Source organism: Chinchilla lanigera, unplaced genomic scaffold (assembly GCF_000276665.1).
Source record: "Chinchilla lanigera isolate Chin_1 unplaced genomic scaffold, ChiLan1.0 scaffold00025, whole genome shotgun sequence".
NCBI lineage: Eukaryota > Metazoa > Chordata > Mammalia > Rodentia > Chinchillidae > Chinchilla > Chinchilla lanigera.
The window spans coordinates 17,601,033-17,614,877 of record NW_004955426.1 but is presented as its reverse complement, the minus strand read 5'-3'; the positions used below and the strand labels follow the sequence as shown (position 1 = coordinate 17,614,877).

The window sequence follows — 13,845 nt, the reverse complement described above, 5'->3', positions numbered from 1 at the left end:
CTGAGGCAGAAGGATTGCCATGAGTTTGAGGCCAGCCTGAGCTACTTCAGTGAGCTGAAGGACAGCCTGATCTACATAGTGTGACTCTGTCTCAAACAAACAAAAATCCCACTCTTTATGATGGGTCTACTATAATCTCATACTTCACTGGATGTTTGAGTCGTAGCATCATGCAGGATGTGATCTATGCCTGAAAGAAGTCTCAGCTGGTCCACTTCTCTCATTTCTGTGTCACCTTCTTTGGGTCAGTTCTGGAAATTAGCTAAGGGTGATTTCTTGCCAGATGTGGAGCTTAAAGGTTATAGCCTGGAAAAATGAAAAAGCAGGCATTTTCCTTCCTTGTTGCTAGTGTGTGTGTGCGTTTGGTTTTTGTTTTTGAGCCTCAGCTGATAATCAGCTTAAGATTTGACTCTGGCTGGGGATATAGCTCAGTGGCATAAGCGCCTGCCTGGCAAGTGCAAGATCATGAGTTCGATCCCCGGTACAGAAAAAAAAAAAAAAAAAAAAGATTTGACTCTGGCTTTAGACTACTGTTCACATCCCTAATCAAACCCACAGTGATGAGCACAATGTTACATGGCCTGGATTCTCTCCATCCTAGAAATGTAGTGGAAAATATGCCAAGGCAGGGCTTAGCTACTTCCAAGTTCCCCCAAAAAAGTGAGGCTCAGGAGACTTACTGTGCTCTTAAAGCAATGTTTCCTCCATTTTTCCCTCCCTGCCCCAGAAGATCGTTAAATGATTTGAGGCATTTGATAGCTCAAGGCAATCTAGACTTTATTTATCTTTTTTTCCCATCCACAGAACAAGAAGTATATGTGTATCTTTTCTCCATGTGGCATGTGCTCAATAAATATGAGTTGAGCGAAAAAGAAAGAGAAGTTAGTTTGAGGGCATTGAGGGCAAAGCATAAGCTCTAGGAGAGAACTAAGTGTCATGTTGAGAGGAAAAATACTACTTTCTTTGAATGTTTGCTGAGCTTTCACAGCTTTCAGTGGCTTTATGGGAAGCTACCCACCTCCTTCCTGCAGGACCACCACTGTTATCAAAGCTTACACGCTGAGTCAAGATAAAGATGAGGATTAGCAGCTGAGAAAGAGTTATTAAAAAATAGTAAAGTCCAACTATCCTGGTGTGCAGGTTCCAGCCAGGATTTTAACCAACGGAATTCCAGAAAGTCATCTTGATCCAACCCGAGAACTATGGTGGGTGGTGATATGCCACACGAGAACAGCGTATAAGATTCATCGCAGGCTCCATTATGTCTACCCACATGTCCATTAGCAGGAACAATATGAAGCTCCTCTTTGGTTTAGCTAAAAATAAAGGGTAGTACCAATGAGTGACACTTTACGTGCACAACCTCAGGCAGAGTTCTAGTTACCATAGCAAACCCCACTCCCAACAGCAGAGGTGGAGCACACGATGTTACACAACGCCCTGCCCGAGTTCTACCTTCCCACAGGAAAGCAGCTATATTTGTCAGGTACACTAATCAGCCACGATGGCCATTTCAGTGAATAAACCCCACCCAACATGTAGGCATTCTCGCAATGGCTATTTGCTGAAAAGAGCGCTATATTTGGTGTCTGATGTTTACTTACCAGGATGCTTATGTAATTAATTCTGAAGATGGACCTTATGCATAAAAAGGGGTCTAAATGGGTGCTTATTTAGTCCCAGCTACTCCGGGGGTGGGAGGCAGGAGGGGATCATTTGAGCCTAGGCATTTAAGACTAACCTGGGGGCTGGGGATTTAGCTCAGCGGCAAAAGCGCCTGCCTGGCATGCGCAAGGTCGTGAGTTCGGTTCCCGGTACCGGAGAAAAACCAAAAAAAAAAAAAAAAAAAAAAAGACTAACCTGGGCAACACAGTAAAACCTAGTCTCGAAAACAAAAACCAAACGCACACACACACTAGCAACAAGGAAGGAAAATGCCTGCTTTCTCACTCTTCCAGGCTACAACCTTTAAGCTCCACATCTGGCAAGAAGTGACCCTTAGCTAATTTCCAGAACTGACCCAAAGAAGGTGACACAGAAATGAGAGAAATGGACCAGTCTTTTAGCCAGACCCAGTAAAGAAAGTCTTGTTGTCACCAATCCAAAAGTGAAGTTCATGTTCTTGCCTAAGGTCTCTATCACCTGGGAAGAAATGCGGAGGAAGAGAAGTTCAAACTACAGAAAGTTACTCATCTGTAAGGAAAACCAGACCTCCTCTGAATGCAAATTAATGTTACCTTTGCTTATAAGGACTGAGCCTCGTCATCTCTGCCTTTCATTCTCAACGTGGATCAGAAGTTGTTTTGAGTCTTAAAACCGCAAAGTAGGGAAAGGGAGAAACTAACTTCTTAGCTTCTCAAGCTTAAGTCTCAGGCCAGACTGTCAGAGGAATATGGTGGGAATCTGCGTGCTTCTTCCGTATGCACTAACAGTATTTGTCCCAGGTTTCTGAGCAGGAAAATGAATTCGAGAGCTCAGAGCTCTGCAGGATCCTGGGTAGTTCCTGCTTTTCAGAGATTATGTACGGAATAGTGGTTGAGAACGTGAGCTTAGGAGACAGAGAGGTCTAGATTCAAATTTTTGTTCCAACTCTGAAATGATATAAAACCTCAGGCAGGCCACTTAAACTTTCTGAGCCTGTTTCCTCATCGGAAGAATATGGGCAACTGGGAACAGTGCCTCATAACAGATAGGAGTGTTAGATCTGTTCAACAGCTACTTATTTAGTCTCTACTATATACCAGGTACTTTTATGGGCACTTGAAATACATGAACAAAACAAAACAATGTAAGCTTCATTAAAGTCTTTACTTAATGAGGCTTACATTCCAAAGGTGAGACAGGAAATAAAAAATAAATAAGGGCTCTGTGTCAAACAAAATAGGTATGAGACATGTGGGAGAGCTCTGGAGCTGCCATTTTAGAGAACAGGTTTGTGGACAGGATACCTGTGAAAAGTCAAGGGAAGAAGCTTACCAAGAAGAAGGGCCCTCAGGTGAGATGGAAGTTGGTACGTTCCAAACAGGAAAGACAGTGCATCAGGGCACACAGGGAGAGCAATGGGAGGTAAGGGAAAAAGGCATAGGAGAGGTGAGCCAGGCCACAGAGACCTGGATCGTATTGAAATAGCAATGAGAAGTCAGCAGTTTCAAGCTGAGGAATGACATGATTTGAACTCTGTGTTTAAAAGACTATTGTGCAGGGCTGGGGATTTAGCTCAGCGGCAAAAGCGCTTGCCTGGCAAACGCAAGGTCCTGAGTTCGGTTCCCGGTACCGGAGAAAAACCAAAAAAAACCAAAAAAAAAAAAAAACCAAAAAAAAAACAATAAAAGACTATTGTGCATCACAGCGGAGAGACAGCGAAATGAAAAGTTAGAACACGAGGGATTTTTAGGCAGCAAAATTTCAATGCATGATGCTGCAAAGGTGGGTTTATGCCATTACTCATAGAATATACAACACCAAGAGCAAGCACGGATGTAAACTATGGGCTTCGAAGGATAACGAGGCATTGATGTAGGTTCATCTCATTTGTAACAGATGTACCACTTGGATGAAGAAGATTGAAATGGGAAATCTCTGTCCTTTCCTCTTAATTTGGTTGTAAACCTAACACTGCTCTAAATAAATTAGTCTTAGGAGATTTAAAAAAAAAAAAAAAGACCCTCTGGCTTCTCTAAGGAGAAAAGACTAAGCGTCAAGAATGTACTCAGGGGACCCAGTTCGAAGACAATTGCAGCCAGAGTCAAAGAGATACCAGCAACTTTAACCAGAATACCTACCATGAAGGTGGGGAGCAGAGTGTGGGAGGAAAGTCAAGGGGTTTCTAGGTTTAAATGGGTGAACTTTTGGGTGGATGGTGGTGCTATTTATTGAGAATGAAGGAGAAGATGGAAAAAACTAGCTTGAAGGAGAAATAGCACCTTGGTCGTGTTTGGCCTGAGATGCTATAACACAACCATATGGAGATGTTAAGTAAGCAGTGGGGCAGGTGAGTCTGGAACTCAGAGAAGAGGCCAAGGGTAGAGGCACAAATTGGAAGGCAGGAGAACAGAGATGGAAGATTAGGCTTGAGATACTTGAGATCTCTCTCCTAGGGAGAACAGCCAAAGAGGAGGACCCAGGGTCATGTCCTGAGGCAACATCTTACAACAATGAATGTTGTTTGTTATTTTCAACACATTAGGAAGAAGAATGTTAGCCAACTATTGTCATGACAATCTTTTTATTCATCTACTCTTTCATCCTGTTGTCCATTCACATCATAAACAACCAATGAGCACATTTACTGAATGGTAGTAGGGAATAGTCATCAAGAACGCAAGCTGTAAACTGGGCATGGTAGCACATGCCTGTAATCTCAGCACTTGGGAGGCTGAGGCAGGAGGACTGTGCAAATTTAAGGCCAGCCTGGACTACATAGTGAGTTCAAGGACAGCCTGAACTATGCAGTAATACTGCGTCTCAAAAACTAAAAAGAATGCAGGCCATAGAGCCAGGCTACTGTATTTGAATCCCAGTTCCACCAACTCCTAGCTATAAAACCTCAGACTTTGCTTAATCACATTGCACTGCTGCTTCTCCATCTGCAAAAGCGGATGTAGTGGATTCAGCAATGGCTCCCAGAAAGATCTGGCCATATCACAGGATGTGTGGATGTGACCTTATTTAGCAAAAGGGTCTTGGCAGACTCAATTACACGAAGAATATCTTTAGATGTTATCATCTCTGATTATCTAGGTATCCCCAAATTCAATGATAAAAGTCCTTGGAAAAGACATGCAATGTAGAGATATGCAGACAGGAAAGAAGACATAAAAGAAAGCAGTATGAAGTCACAGCCAGAGAGTGGAGTGAAGAACCATGAGGAGTGTTGACAGTTACCACAAGCTGAAAGAGGCGAGGAATTCTCCCCTCAGCCCTTCAGAGGGAGGATGGCCCTGCCAGCAGCTACATTTCAGACTTCTAAGCTCCAGATCTGTGAGAGAACAAATTTCTTTTCTCTATTTTCTGAAAAAATAAAATAGAACTTTATAACCGAATAGTAAGAGAATAACAACAGTTATTACACTCTGTATCATGATCTTCAAAGTAGTTAACTCGGGGCTGGGGATTTAGCTCAGCGGCAAAAGCGCCTGCCTGGCAAGCGCAAGGTCGTGAGTTCGGTTCCCGGTACCGGAGAAAAACCAAAAAAAAAAAAAAAAAAAAAAAAAAAAAAAAAAAAACAAAGTAGTTAACTCAGCACAAGACATAAACCAAAAGGAATCTTACAAAAAAAGAGATAACACAAATCTTTCTTTTCAATGATCTAAGATAAACTAGTATTATAAATGAAATCAATTAGCATATATATTTAAATATTTTAAAATTTCTTCCTACTTCCTATTTATCTGCCTTCTATTTCTTCATTACATATATGAGAAACTATATACATATATATAAGAAACCATGTGGTATTTGAGCTGTGTGTCTGGTTTACTTAACATATGTTCTCAAGTCTGATTCATTTACCTAAAAATGCTTCAAGTTTATTTTTCTTTATGGCAGGGTAGTACTTTATTGTGTATGGATACTCTATGACATTGTTGGTGGGAATGTAGTATAACCACTTTGGGAATCAGTGTGGAGATTCCTCAGAAACCTAAAAAATAGAAATTCCATTTGACCCAGCTATCCTCCTTCTAGGAATATTCCCAAAAGAGTTAAAGTCATCACAGGGATTGATCATGGAAATAGAATATACTGTATGTCCATCAATAGGTGAAAGGAGAGCGTACATTTCATTGTTTTAACATGTTCACAATGGGGTTGTTATTCATGTGTTTCACTGCCAGGTGGCTTGAACCACTGGTGATACATGTCTGACTGTCCCATTGGGTGGCTTTTTATTAAGTTTATTAGCAAAAAGACTGATAAAATTGATTAGATCCATTCGTACCACCAGTGCAAGCCGCTCAATGGGACAATCGTGCGTGTACCCCTGGTGGCTCCAGCTAGTGAGAATGTGTTAAGCCAAGTTTGTGTTAATTTGTTATGGCAGCCCTAGGAGTAATAAATATCCACCTCATGGGTTATGAAAATTAAATGAATTAATATATACAAAGCATCTAGAACAGTGCCTGCCAAATTGTGAACACTGAAACCATCTTAGCTTTTACCCATGTACTAGATATTGTGCTGGATCCTGAAGAGCATAGGGAAAAGGCAGCAAATCTTCCAGGGTGCTCAGGATAAATATGATAGTTAGGAAACTGGGTAGGTGAGGGACCGGAAGTTGGAAAGAGTGCTCAGGGGCCATGTGTGACTCCCAGGTGCCTAGAATTGCTAACTGCTGCTCACAGCAGTCACCGACAGTGAAATCAATCAGCCTTACATCTGTTCAGGTTTTTGGAGCTGAGGAACAGCTCCAGAAAGGGGTTAACAGAATCCTTTCCAGTACCTTTCCCTTCTCACTCCATCTCATTTCTGCTATCTCATGAGAGCCCAAGCTGATGAGGACACTCAGAGCACATTTTCTGGGTTCAGCTGCCTCTTCTTTTCGCCTAATGATACTGGGAATAACAGTGACCAGGGCGGGGTAAGAGTGAGCGGGCAGTGGTAAAGTGTGGAGGGAAGCCATGCCAGTTTTGTACGCTGAGTGACTTTGTAATAATATTTGCATGCCTGCTTTAGCCTTGGAAGTTAATTTTCTTCACCAGGAGACCTATTATAGTGCAATCTAGTTTTACCCAAAATCTATAAAATACCTTGTGCCAAAATGGGAGGGGAGTACAGTTGAAGCACAGCTGAAATCAGACATTTTATAAGTATCCATTGGCCAACACGCAAAAATGTAGAGTTTATTGACATCTTATTTCATTAAACTTAACTCTGTGGGCTCTTATGTTCTTTGGTGCAGAAACATAAATGTTGGAACACTTGGAGAGAGCTTGGGATTGTCTTTGGTCACTGCACGCAAACCTAAGTAGCGTCAGGAAGTACTTGATGTTTATGGTATGGAGAGGTCGGGCTGCTAAAGACCCTTTTGGTGGCCAAATCACTAGAACTTTTCAGGGTTGAGGGCCACTACTGGGTTTTTGAACTTGTATACACCGACCCAAGCTATTACGGGTAACCTGAAACACACTTGTTTCTCTGTTCTCCAGAATGGCCTTCTAGAATATTGGAATCCCAGTAACATCCTGGGATGTTTAAGTAGGATGAGCCAGGATGGCCTTTGGAGGGAGGACAAGATTTGGTGTTTGTTCTGCTCTCTAAGAATCTCTAGATCTCCCGGGAAAGCTGCTGTGACAGGCCCCTAGGAGCTCAAAACTCCTTGGCACCCTGCCCCTCCCACCTGCTCCCTGCCTTCTTCCCCCTGCTGAATACACCATGATCCAAAATTGCCCTCTTTGCCACCTCCTCCCAGCTTAGGCAAAACCCAGCTAGGGAACTGACTTTGGATTTCCACAGAACCAAGTATGTCCCCTGCTCATGGTAGGAACCCTATTCTGCATTGTGTGAATACCATCTTTATTTTCAGCAAAGCAGGAGGATCACTCCTCTGAGGCCAGGACAACAGGGTATGTGTGCGTTATCTTGGATGATTTGGTGGAGGTAGCAGAGTGAAGTCTAGTGCTTGCTAAGCCAAGTACAGGAGGTGTCAGAGTGTTGATAAAAATGAGGCCAGGAGTGGCTCGGCTCACATCCACTTCCACTCCTGCCAAGCACCTCAAAGGACCTAGTCTGGGGTACCATTCTGTTAAATGTACCACAGAAACCCCTCCTCGGGAAGCTGCTAAAACAGCATAGATCCTATCTGGAAAGAGCTAAATTTACTGCAACCTGAAGGCAAGTGATTGGATTATACTCTTTCCAGCATCTGCAGATCCCTAGGAGTCTGTGGTTTTTATTTTTAACCCCTTGTGGATATCCTGACATTTCAGACTGCTCCAGACAACAAAACTCTCCCCGCACCCTGCTACTATCTCAAGCTTACAACAACTGCATGAGCAAAATGAATCCACTCTTGCTGCAAAGTCAGTGCCCCCACCCTGCTTCCCCATAACCTCATGCGTCCTGCAGCGCCTGCTGAGCCCCAGAAACAGTCAACAACCTAAAAACAAGTAACTCAAGGATAACTTCATTGGCCAGATGTTCACTGCTATCTGGCTTCATTACACTGTGCATAAAGAGAGCTAAGAATCTTACGATTCTGGCTTTCTTAAAATTTTTTTAAAATTCTGATGTTCTGCAAGTCAATACTCAGAATGTGTTCCTGGAAGTAAAGCAGGCATAAAGCAGCCAGATGCTCTCAGGATGCGGGCTGAGCGCAGGGCAGAGAAGATGTCACTGGCATCTGAAAGAGGCCCCACAGCCAGGGCTGGCCTCTTCCCACAACTGGAGCGACTTCACAGACAAATGCTCTTCTCTGAACACTCGGTGTCTTAACCAGTCTTTCCTGGGCTTAACCACCCTACTCATACCACATAAGGCCTCTCCAGCCTTTGAGTTTCCAAGCTGTAAGTGCTCTCTCAGTGCTTTCTGCAACTCGTGTGTCAGTAGAATGCAGAACTCTAACACAATCAGGGTGAATCAAACGACCTACCTGCCTCCAAATCTTCCTTTGGCCCAGAATCCTCGGCAAATGCATTCTTTCCCAATTCTACTCTCCCTCCCCACCCATTTCTAGAATATGGATAATACGAGATTATGCCATAAAAGGATCCATCACTATACGCAACCTATGGATAAGTCCAAAGGACAACATAGTCTGGACATAAAACTATCCAGGTTGAAAATAAATTTGAGAAAGACAACTTGAGAAGAATTTTCTATACTTCTGTTTCCTTAAAAAACATCCTAAACATTTCTCCCAAATTTCATTTAATTTGGAACTATATTGAGCTTAGTAAATAAAGTTAATTGCTCCTTTCTGTCCCTTCTTCATTAATAAGTGAGAATATTTGTTTAATCTTTCTACCTGCAATGAAAGACACATTAATAAAGCCCAGGGGATACGCAGATGTTTAATTCTTCCCTACCCACCTGCATCTTGCACATCTGGCACTGAAAGACAACAGTTCCTCAGACCACGCAAGTGCAGGTTGTGATTCTAGCTCTAGTTGGTGGATGGGGCAGGTTCTCTGTTTTCCTTGGCTCAGAGCTTCCTCAGATGCAGGAATTGAGAAGTACAACTGCAGTGTCCTCTTCCAAATGACAGGGGCAGGGGAAATCACCCAGGCTTTTTCTGCTCTGAGCCCCACAACTGGTCTTTGTATAAGAGGGAAGTGAAATACAGAGGTAGCTGCTGCAACAAGCCAATAGATGAAAAGGCCAGCACCCTGAGAGATTCCTTACGGTGGGAACAGGGAAGCCAGATGGCTGAGAATGTCCAATGCTTGTCTACCAAAGCTGAAGGAAAGCCTGGGTTGAGTCCGCTAAAAAGTCCTGCCTTCTGTCAGCTGGGCTCTCACTGACTTTGGTGAGAGGTTTATTCATTTCTCAACATGTATTCCAAAGGACCCATTGTGCGCTACATACTGCCACTGGGGGACTCACAGAGACACCTCAGTGCTTCTCTGTACCCTTCCAAGGAACAACTCTGAAGCAGCCACGGCACCAGGTTTACACAAGAGCAAATGGCGCCTCTGAAATTCCAGTGATGGCCAGCAAGAGGCTCTCTGCACTGCTTGGATTCCAGCCATTCGGAACCCTTCCTTTCCCTCTTGGTGGCCACAGAAGGTGCTCAGTGCTGGACTTACCTCCTGGGGCAGCAGCAGTCCTACAGTCCTTCCCCTACATCCCCAGCCCCCGAGTGCCCTCCTACGTCCCAGCAGTTGACCTCTCCTTTATGGGCAGACCTCACTTTCCCCTGAGCTACTTCCCTGGCACTGGGCTGTGGGCTCGCTCTCTCCAGTGCCTTCCACAACCTCCGCTTCCCCCCAGGGAAGGCAGATGTCAGACTTTTGCTTTCCCCGTACTTGCTCTTGACGGTCTCTGGCCTTCACACACCCCCAGCTCCCCTTGTCTGGCTCTGCCATCCTCTCCACTTCTCTGCTTACCAAACACGCCTGGGAGGTGGGGCTGGGGGGAATCTCCCGAGAAAGCCTCCCTTCAGTGCTCCCACCTACTCCAGACACTCTGGATTATCTATAACTGGCACACGTCTGGAGCCAGCTCGCTATCTTGCTCATCACTTTCTACTTTATCCCTTGTGATTTGGCTCCGCAACCATCCTTCACAGACTCTTCTCAGTCTGTCAGCAGCCTTTTCCTTCCATCCCTGTGGGTATTGGCTCTTCTCAGACTTTCCTGCCTGTCTACCTGCCTGCCTGCCTCCCTCAGGGGCTTCTCTGGTTGGCTCGTCCCATCTCTGAAATATAACCTGTCCTACTTGGTACTGTGGGGACACTTTTATTTTTATTTTATTTTATTTCTTTTTTTTGAGACAGGGTCTTGCTGTGTATTCCAGGCTGGTCTTGAACTCACAGCGACCCTCTTCCCTGAGCCTCCAGAGTGCTGGGATTACAGGTGTGTGCTACCGTGCCCAGCTGTGGGGACACTTGTGAAGACAGAAAAAGAGGTTACAACTGTTGAGTTCCAAGTTTGTACTCTTAAAGAGATGCACTTTCTCTCTGAGTTTGGTACAGATCTTTCATGGGCTCATCTTCCTTGAGATTTCTTCCCTTGTGGTTGCACTGGGATGGGCCTGGGGCCACATTTGGATGGGGATGTTCCCCACAGTCATGGTCTGAGTCACTGAAGCCCATGCAATCCAGGCCAAGGAAGTACCCCTAGCTCTGTGTAATCTTGTCTGGCCCATGAGGCCTGAAGCTTCCAAGGCAGCATTCAGATAATACCCTCAAGTACAATGAGCCTGGGGTTTTTCCTTCCTCTCTCTTCCTTTCTAACCCGGGGAAGCTGATGGTCAACTGTTCCAGGGTTATCTCATGGATATGACAAGGTCCTAGAGTGACAGGCCGAAGGCAGCCTGACAGGCCTGCTCACAGAAGCCTGCAAGAGCAGAGAGGGGCTTACAGGAAAATGGTTCAGCACCTCCCAAAGAGCAGCAGAGTCACAGAAGAGGAAGTGGACCTTGAGCTGGATCTTGAAGAATGATCGTTTATCAGGATGATGAGGAAAGTAGGAGATTCTAGGAGCCAATCCCTACCACTGCCAACCAAGGAAAATAGCTTTGTAAAGGCAGAAATCATGGCAGATCAGGAGGTCTATGCCTCATGTCTGTGTGTGTGTGAATGTGTGTGTGTGTGTGTTTGGGTGACAGAGATCTGAAGAGTGCACAGAATTTGGAATTTATCCCCGGGAAGCCACTGATATAATGAGGAGTGAGAAAGAGGAGTCTCCAAGGATCTCTCCAGGTTCCTGGCTCATCAAATGTTAAATCCCTAAACTCCCTACTTTAGTCCGCTGTGTACTGGTGCACATAACCTGCACGACCTTTGTTTCTGCGGTCCAACTTGGACTAAAGTCCACACTTGGAGTTCCTTCCTGACAAGTCTTTCACCTCTTCTTAGCAGTTGCCTCCCCCAGCTCAGACCTTCATTGTCTCCCGCACCATCTTACTGCAAGAATCTTCTCACTGGGCTCAACTTCTAACTCTCTCTGCAAGAGCAAAGTGCATACCTGACCCTGGCAGTCCCTTGCATCATCCTACTGTCTGGAAAAACTAGGTGCCTCCAATCCTTAGCTCAGCCTTTTGCCCCATGGAGCCCCAAAGGGTTTAGTCCTAACTCAGGACCAACCTTTCAGCGCACATCTCTTCTCCCTAGGACCTCTTCCCAAAGGATGTCAGAGCCTCTTAGTTGAAAGTAACTGTTGCTAGCCAGGTGCAGACACTGATCCCTGTAATTCCAGATACTTGGAAGGCTGAAGCAGGAGGATTACAAGTTTGAGGCCAGCCCGGGCAACTTAAGGAAAGCTCATCTAAAAAAATCAAAATAATAGTAATAATAATAATTAATAATAATAATGGGCTGGGATGCAGGTTAGTACTCTCTGAGTTTAATCCCCAGTACTAGAAAAAGTGACTTTTTCCTCTATACTCCCCAAATGTTTTATCTGAACCACACTTTAGTTACTTCAGTCATCCAATTATCCCTTTACTCCTTCGTCCAGAAAACAGGAGCACCTTCTACATGCCTAAGTGCACTAGTTTACCTCATAGCTTTCCATTAATTTCTCTTGCTTATCCTGTTAGACTGACACGCCGGCAGCTGGGAGGGTGCCTCTTTCACCTATGCATATCCCCTGGAAGCTCTAAGCCCAGCAAACCACAGGTACTCCAAAAATAAAATGATTGAAATGAATAGGGAAATTATCATAAGTTTCCTTAAATAGTAAACTGTCGTAAGTGCATGCAAAATCAATTTCAACGATAGATTTAAAACATGATTCAATATTTTTCCAGGAGCATATTAACTATGGCAAGGGAGGTGCATTTATATCCCTTACATGATTCTGGTTCTTCCTCTTCCTGCCTCCCCCCCCCCCCCCCCCCAGCTTATACCCCCACAACGTACCAACCCCCAACACTATGTGGCTTTTATAGGAGCAGCAGTTCTTGGCCCAACCTAATGAAAGAAAGAGTTGATGAAGCCAAGATGTGTTCTAAGACATTCTATTCTACCCCCACAGGCCTCCCACACCGCGCCTACCAAGCTGCATTACCTACTTCACTCCTACCCGCATGTCCCAGACCAGAAAAGCTGGCCGGGTAGAAAAAGCAGGGCCCTAACGCCCAAGCCCACAGCAGGCTGAATGTGGGAGACCTCCCTGGAGGAGACCTGAGGGTGAGGGGAGCCAGGGCAGGTCACTTTCTGCAGACACTGTGACCACCTCCATAGCTTCATCATGAATTGTCAAGGGAAGTACACTCGACCGACTCTACCCGTGTGGGAGGCAAGAGGCTGGATCCAGGTGGAGGGCTGGACCCCGCACTGCCCACCCTCCCGCCAAACGGAGGTCAGGACTCAGGAATGCCCTCGTGCCTGCCATTCCAGTCTCCCTCACCAGCCCCCCCCCAGACCCTGTGCTCTTCACACCCCACTGTCCCTTATCAAGGTCTCCCCGGCTTGGACCGGCTGCCGAGGACAGCTTCCTGGCAAACTCCCGCCAGGGGTCCTGGCTCCCTCCCCTGCTCAATTCAGCCTTGCGCCTTAATGGATTATCCAAGGATCCAGGAAGACTGGCAGCCCAAAGCTTTAAAACGTAAATGCAAATCTGAAGTTTGGGGAGGGATAAGGTTTTAGGAAAAAGTCGACTTCAGAGGGAAAGATTTCCCCGCCGGAACCTTCCCATCTCCCTGGCAGGTGCCAATACCCGACCCGGAGATGCCCTTGCGCTTCGCGCGCCCCCTCCGCTCCTTCGCCCCGCGCACCCCTTCTCCGGGCGGGGAGAGCTAGGCACGAAGAAGCGCGGGAGGACGTTCCCGAGAGAGTACCGAGGCGGGAGTACCTGAATAAACCCACTCTCAGCGGAGGAGGGGACCAGACCACCACCCTGGAATAAGCACTCCTGACCCTGCCATTAACGTCCACGGCAGTGCGTGTCCGGTTGTCCCACTGTCACGATCCCGCCCGGTCCGGCCAGCTGTTCTCCCCACCTTACCTCCGACCGGAGGCAAGAGGAGTTTGTACCACCCAAGCCGGGACCCTGTTCGGGCGCCCCACTCACCGCTTTGCAGGGGCTGGGATTCCCGCGCCCGATTTGGCACTGAACTTTCCCCTGCGCACCCACACGGTCTCGGGGTGCCCAGCTCCCCGCGCCCCGCGCCCACGCGAGCCCGCGTCCGAGCTGCCGCGGGACCGTGGCTTCACCTGCTCGCCGCTCGGCGGAGGCTCCCGCT

At 46.1% G+C, this 13,845-nt stretch overlaps 1 protein-coding gene across 1 annotated transcript in view; it reads right to left on the bottom strand.

Annotated features, from left to right (window-relative positions):
- Pdzd2 (PDZ domain containing 2) overlaps positions 1 to 13,845 on the bottom strand; it is a 374,195-nt gene that overhangs the window by 360,039 nt on the left and 311 nt on the right. The gene's annotated exons all lie outside the window — the stretch shown is intronic.